Source organism: Limulus polyphemus, unplaced genomic scaffold (genome assembly GCF_000517525.1).
Source record: "Limulus polyphemus unplaced genomic scaffold, Limulus_polyphemus-2.1.2 Scaffold1469, whole genome shotgun sequence".
Lineage (NCBI taxonomy): Eukaryota > Metazoa > Arthropoda > Merostomata > Xiphosura > Limulidae > Limulus > Limulus polyphemus.
Window position 1 is genome coordinate 90,157 of NW_013667079.1, and position 8,263 is coordinate 98,419.

Consider the following 8,263-nt stretch of genomic DNA (forward strand, 5'->3'; position numbering starts at 1 on the left):
GTCTCTCAGACGTGACTTTCCGGATAAAATGTGGTCGGCGAGGTAAGCCAAACAATTTTATATAGCACCTATAGAAAAATATATAATTCAGCATTTCACCTATCACTACAAAACCTTACTAAAATATATATAAGGACAAAATATACCACCAAATTCTTATAAATAGCGTTTGTAATCTTATATCAATTCATGTTAAACATTTAGTACTTAGTTGGTCCTCCTCATACTCTAATAATCTCCACAAGGCATGATTTCATCTCAACTTCTCTCTAGAAGGCATTGCAACTAAGCTACCGTAGCTGGTTTTGAGTCGTGGTTAGCAATTTTCTAGCTCAGTTCTGTCTAACAGTTCTAAATGGGATTACAATCTGGCGACTTTGCTGACCATGGCAATCTTGTAAAATCCTCCTGGTCGAGATAGTTCTGTACAGTACGAGCACAGTGGGCAGTGGAATTGTCATCCTGGAACACAGAAGTATTGCCAAACCTCGCCCTAGCCCATGGCAGAAATATTGCCTCCATGTGATGCCTGTAGGAGGCGCCATTGACGTTTCCCTGGAGGTTATCGAGAGCAATTCTTCCACAATGGTAAATAGCTGCCCAAACATATACTGCACCACCCTCTTTGTGAAAAACAGTCTTCCCTTATTTGTTCTCCAGGCAAACGAAGAACACGAATCTTACCATCAACCTTAACGAGCCGGAAACAGGTCTAATCTGAAAATATAACATGTTGCCAGTCTTCTAACTGTACGTTGGCATGCTGTCTTGCCAAAGTAATATGGTGATGGAAGTAAAATCTGGTTAATATCGGTTTGCAGATAGCCTTTCTTGCAAAGTAACCTTGTTTGATCAGTCTCCTATCCATTGTTTTTCTGGACACCCTGGAATGAATATGTTCATGCCATTCCTGTCATAAGATGTTGTAAGATTTCTTTCAACATTGATATGTTAACCTGACCAAAACATGATTATCCTGGGCAGTAGTTTTTGGCGTCTACCAGTAGACTTTCCTGGAACAATGTTTTCTGTAGTCCAATGACATTACAGGATTCCGGATACAGTACACTGAGGGTACCCTACTGTTCTGACAATGTCAATTTGCTTCATACTATTTCTGGACAGTCAAACAATTTGATAACCTATAACTTCTGGCATGTGACGAGGCATGACTCTACACCAAGTACAAAGAAACTGCCTGAACAAAGTATTGATCTGTTTCCAAAAAAAAGAGTATACTTAAAATCACACATTTTTGTGTAAAACAGATTTGTATGTGTTTTTTGACAAACAAATGCTCAAAACAATTTATACAGTTTTTTTTGGTTTGAAGTTAAGCACACACCTACATAATGGGCTATCTGTGCTCTGCCCACCATGGGTATCGAAACCCGGTTTCTGGTGTTGTAAGTCCGCAGACATGAGCATGTACTTTCTAGGTTTCAACTTCAAAACAGCTGTTTGTATCTACTGCAATACAATAGGCAGTTTTAGGATTGCAGGCTCAAATTTGTTATCAAACAACAAAAAATCTTCCAAAAATCAATTCAATTGCAGAACCTTAAGTGCAAGCTTCAGAAACCATTATCAAAGCTAAGGCAGAACATTTGCCAGTATAAAGATTTAAATAGTACGTTTTTCCTTATTCAAAAAGACCAATCCTTGTTCCTCAAGAAAGGGCTCTAAGGTGTAGCCATTAGACAACGCAAATAGAACCACAAGAAAGAGAGTGATTGTCATTAAAATCTTTACTAATGAAATACTTTGAGTTTGAGCTCAAACACAAAAATAATATATTACAGGTATTAAAACGTTTCTGAAGGTTTTAGATGTTGGGAATAAGAATAAAATAAAAACAAAGTGAAATAATAACTGCCATAGAAGTAGTTATGGGAGTTACAAAGGAGCAGAATTGAATAATCAGCAAAGGAGTAATTTACAACTAGAGCTAGCCAAGATACACAGTGAATAGAAAGAAGATTTGTCGAAAATGTTTTAACTCCAGATCATGGACACAAACGATCACAGTATCCCATCGTATGAGGTTAAACATTATCAATATTATAAGACTATACCATACCATGAAAATCTTCCAAAACCAGATCAATGTACTGTAGATATTTTAATCTGTTCCAGAGACATTTGTATTCCCTCAGAATGTTTGAAAATCTGAGAACAACCATGAACAACTTCTTTAGTCAATGCAATAACATCTAATTCAATCTGGGAATTGATGAGGCAGAACAGTATTTTTGTATGTACCTTGTTCAACACGTTTAGTATTTCGTATTGGTAGTAACGGTAGAGGATAGTAAATATCACATACAGTATATAGGGATACTGAAAAAATTGTAGATATTTATTTCAGAGGTTATAGAGGTTGTGCAAATGTAATATGCAAATTGTATGATGGACAAAAATATTTTTATTCATCACATGAACATTACCTTGCACTCCGACTTGTCAGGTTCTGATGTCGGGAATTCACATACAAATACTTTTGTAACACATCTGATTTTTTGTGCACAACAGACTGGTACATTTTACTAAAAGTTTGTCATATTTCGTGTTGATACAGGTGTCAAATTTGTAATTATAAAAGCTTTATCATCTCATACTTCTTCTGAATTATGCAGCATGATAGGAAAAGAAATGTTTTTTTTTGTTATTGTTGTTATTGAACAAGGTGAGGTAGCATTGATCCACACTTTCAAAATACGAAAAAAAGTATTTTAATTAAATTATTTTTTAAAATAATGAACACACATTTTCGGCCAGGAGCCATCTTCGTTTTCTAGCTCTACAGAAGCTACTACTGATACATTTTGGTGCATCTTTTACACAAATTGTGGGTTTTATGCTAAAGACACCAAATTTCGAATAAATGTGGAGTTTGATCTGATGAAAAATATTAAACTTGGACACACCTAATATATCTTCTGTTGGCAATTTCTCTGAACATCTCCACACCAGGAGACCTAAGCATATTGATGACAAAAGCTCTCTCCAGAAGCACAACATCAGTATCTGGGCTTTCTACTGAGCAGGAAGAAGCGTTTTCAAATAACCAAGTAAGACTTTCATCCAAACTGCAACTTTAAATACTGGTATAGTGGAAGTGGATAACTTTTGTGATGAAAGAAATCATCAAGATATCCAGCATGCACTTAGTAGGATACATACAGGGGAGAAACCTACATTTTCTTCTTTGAGACTTTTCTTGATGGATGTCTACTGAAGCGTGAGAGGTTGTTTCATTTCAAAGACTCAAAGATAGACTTCTTGTTAAGTTGTCCAAATGCAGAAAGTTTATAGTACTTCTGTCCAAGTTCCTCTATAAAGTGAACAGTCTCTATAACAGAACACCAGCCATATATTTTATGTACAAGACCAATAAGTCTTCACTATGCACCACAAAATTTTACTTATGAACTCAAGCTTCTAAATCAATCTCTCATCGTGGATGGTAGAGTGCTGCTGACTGGCCGCCTTTCTTCTAGTCAATAATGAAAAATTAAGTATGACAACAGAAAGTATTAATAACTTTGCTATAAATACGAAATACAAATACCGAATCAATTCAAGATTTCTCGAGATCTTATATGGTCTGTAATAGTGTTTATTATCACGAAGGTTTTCTGATCAATCACGATTTTAGTGTTTGCCAACCATTTAGAGATTCTGATTAGTATATATGTTCATGAATACGAGGTTTTGTAGTTTTTAACGGCCATAAGAAAGTCAGTAATTGAAAAATTCTAGTTATTAACATTTTCTTATCAGAAAAATTTTTGGTCAGTAAAATTTCATTATTAATTAAAGATTTTAGTCTTTTCTGACTTTTTGTAATAAAGTTTCTAATTAGTAATTTTTTCTACTCTTTTCTAGATTTTAGATTTTTAAAGGAAGTTTCATAATTTACTTTTTGTGATTAATAAACACTTCTTATAAATTCAAGAGTTTAGAATTTTGATAAAATATTAGAGAATTCATAATTTAGTTACCAGTTCTTCAGGTTTTCATATAAATTTGAAGATTTTAATGTTATTACTATTTCTAGAAAGTTCTTTATAACGTTTTTAATCACTAATGTTTTAACATAAAACATTTTAGTGTTTGTATTAAGTCTTAGAAAACCAGTAGTGCAAAATTTCCGATTAAAAATATGTAATTTAGATTTTTGATTAGAATTTTTCCTTATGAATTCGAGATTCTAGAGTTTCTGCTTACATAATAACTCCTTAATCTAGAGTTCGTGGTTAATAAAACTTTATTACTTTAAGACTTCACAGTTTCTTATCATTTCAGGATGTTTGTAAATCGGAGTATCTGATTAGACAGTTTCTTATCAATTCAAGATGTTAGAGTTTTGATTTATCTTTAGAAGTCCGTAACTTACGATAACAAAGAGCTTTTATGAATTTGAGATCTGAGTTTTCATTGATCCTATAAGTCTAGTATTTTAGTACATCTCATGGATTTACATAGTTGAATTAGCATTTGAATGCAACTAAAATTTCATAGATGAACTAAATGATAAAAGGTTGAACGATAAATAAAACCACAACAACAAAAAAAAAAATAAACAGAATTCCTTATCTCATAAATTGACCAAAACCTCCTAAAATTATGGGTTTCTTTAATCTTTTGACCTCTCTAAAATGACCCAAAGTGGGTATATCCCACATTTTTGTACATTTATGTATGGGATCTATAAAAAGTATCTTTGAACCAAATCCTACGTAAATTGGCCAAAATACGGTGGAGTAATTATCTTATCAGTTTAATTTATTCCTATAGAAAAACTACACGTCTCTTTCCATCAAATAAAAGGCTTAGCCACCAATAATTCCAAAACTAGATCGTTGGATATACAAGACTGTCTAGTGTAAGTGTTATTATTTAGTTTATTTTGTGACTTAATATTTAATAATTGTTTAGTTTTTAAGACAGGAGAGTTGAAGATTTATTTTTTAAAAGTGTTAGTTGTGACATATTTTGTTATGTAACTGTACGAATCGTATGTTGTGTTTGCAATTACATTGTTGTTAAGGCTTTACTAATATTGTTGACGTCTCATTACTCGAATCTTCGGTGTTTTTCTAGTTATCTGAACTGAGTATTGTTACATTATAGCGTCACTCGCGCTCACGTAGTATGTAGAAAATTACAGGCCTATATTGAATAAGATATGTATATATATATATATAGGTGAAGAACAAGCACAAGTTAAGTGAAGTGAATGTAAAGTTGTGTCAGAAAAAAGTTAGAAAACGTGAAGTTAGCCAGCGTGTAAGTGGTTAGCCATAACAGGTGATATTTGAAAGTGAGTTTCACAGTTTAATAGCGAAAAGGAGAATAATTTGTCTTATTAAAGGGTGTTTTAAAGTAATTGAACCTGTCTGCATGGACTTTGACGAAAAGGAGACAATTATTCAAAGTTCGAGATACAACTATGGTAACTCACAGAGTAACATAAGTGAATTTATCACAGATTGTACAGTAATGAAGCATTGTGGTATCTTGAGGCATTGTTGTCATTTTCAATGCTTCCATGAGTGAGAAATATATGCCAAAAACTTCATGTTATGGACATTTTGACAAAATATTGTGCAATGCATTCGAGACACTTGATTATGAAAGAAAGTATGTCAAGTATAAACCAAAGATGTGTTGTAATTGAAACTGAGAAATAAATGTTTACATTATCCTCAAACTGTCATTAAAGAAAAGGCCGTGAAAATGCTCATATAAACTTCATTAGAGATTGGACATGAGAACCATATTGACAGACTTATGCCAACATAGTAGAGAGAAAGCTACAAAAAATGTTTATATCAAATTTGAAAAACTTGCAAATAAGGGGTTAGTCAAAACTTTGATGTTGGATTGATGTCCAAAAGATGAGGATAGATAAATGCAAGCAGGCAGCTGAATTATAATCGTCCACTATGACCAATCATTGAAGTATTTTTGCTTTTGGTTCTGAGAATCACAATGAGCTAGCAAAAATCATTCAATTAAGTGGCAGATCTACTTTGGGTAGACATGCAAACTGTTTTGAAAGTCGTAATAATACCGAAAGGAATTGTTTTATGAACTCCTGTTTTTGACCAGAAAGTCAGTCTGCCACAGAGTTCTGATCTGCTGGAGTTCTGTTTCAGAAAGCTGCTATTGAAGTCTAAGCCATTCATCTGCCTGAGAGAAGTTGTCAACTTGCTATTATGATGTTTGGAACCACTATGTCTCCCCTGCAAGGATCAGAAAATATGTCTCACTTGAGCTTCATGTAAATAATCATTGCCATCTCTCTCAAATAAAATAACATTATTAGTATTAAGGAGAACTCAAAAAGCACAGTTGATTTGAGTCTATGTTGGTGATTTGTTAATAGAAACTTTATTGAATTTAATATGCAATCTAAAGATATTGTAAGCTTATTTAAAATTGTTGTATTAAAGATTGAAGTGAATTTTGAATCTCAGTCTCAGAGCCAAATTCTTTATTCTAACTGTAAACTTCCTCAAATTAGTGACTTGTGTACTACACTCGTGACTGTATTTCTGGATATAATATAAATCTATTGTGACTGGATATATGTTTTCTTATAACAAAGCCACATTGGGCTATCAGCAGTGTCCACTGTGGGGAATTGAACCCCTGATTTTAGTGTTGTAAATTTGTAGACTTACTGCTTTACCAGCAGGGGAGATTATTGTGACTGGTGGTAAAGTCAAACTCCAACAACTAGCCTAAATAGCCACTGGTTACAATTGGCACAGTCAACAGGATTTTTAGAGCAGCTAACTACAGGTTGGTTGGAGTAAATAAGTCAGTTTAAGAAGTACAGTAAGTAGTATAAGTAGACAAGTTGTAAGTAAGTAGATATGGCTACTGTGGGTGGTATAGACACCCACAGTACAGTGCTTAATACAGATGAGGTAGCATGCCCTAGAGTTGATAAAAGGGCTGAGCGAATTATGAAGCTGCAGTAAATCAACTCGCACCAGTAGGTCTATGTGGCACTATGGACTTAACAGGCGTTTTACCATTGTTTCACGGTAGGCTCGACGAGGATGTCAAGAGTTTTATAGATGCTTTAGATGAAGCTGCTAGAATTCCAGGTTAGACCAATGTTCAAAAAAGCAGATATTTTAAGACTGAGAACAGCGGAAGAAGCAAAGCATTATATTAGGGCTCCTAATGAACTGTGTGAAACGATTTTCAGTATCTAGCATGAAAGTTAATAGAAGAATATAGAAAGCAAGAAACATCATATAATTTTTTTCCTAAATCCTTTCCACATCTGTTCAAGGTCCCCTCCCAACTCTTTAGTCCAATCTACAGAAGCCAGATCATGTCTCATTCCATCAAAATTGGCTTTCCTGAAATTTGAAATCAGGGTACTATTCTTCTTCAATTCTGCATGTAGTAAAATCCCAATAATGCAATGGTTGCTTGTACTTAAATGCTCACCAACCACAACTCTGTCTATCATATTCACATTCGATGTTAATATTAAATCTAATATAGCTTCCTCTCTTGTAGGTTCCATCACCAGTTGGTGTATAAAAGTATCCTGAACAATTTCAAAAAACCTATCCCCCCTCACTGTCAGACTCGAAATTTTCCCAATCAGTACCAGTGAAATTAAAATCTCCCAAAATAACAATGTCTTTTTCAGCTACCATTCTAATCTCATTATACGGATTCTCATTACTTCTATATTCTGGCCTGGTAGTCTATAACAAATCCCAATTACAAGACTTTTTCCTTTATATCCACTAAGACTAACCCAAACTGTTCCAACCTCAATGCTATTTTCTTTAATATGCTCTAACTCAACAAGATACAATCCACTCCTCACATATGAAGCTACTCCTTCCCCTTTTTCAATACTCTATCTCTAGTAAATAAACTGTAGCCTGGTATTTCAAAAAGTTATCTCATCAAAATTGTTCAAATCCAAGCAAGTCTCAGTGATACCCACAATATCAAAATCCTCAGTTTCCACAACTGCTTTGAATTCATCAATTGTATTTTTAATACTCCTAGCATTACAATAGTAACAATTAATCATATATTTTAAAATACGTTCATATTTTATGCCTGTTGTGCATGTTTTCCTGTCAACTGTATTTCATAGCCCTAGTTTAAATCTACCACTACAGCTAACATGCTAGTATCTGCTTTGTTTAAGTGTAAGCCATCCATTCCAAAAAGAATAACTTTCCTATTAAAACTATCCCACAAATCCTACTAG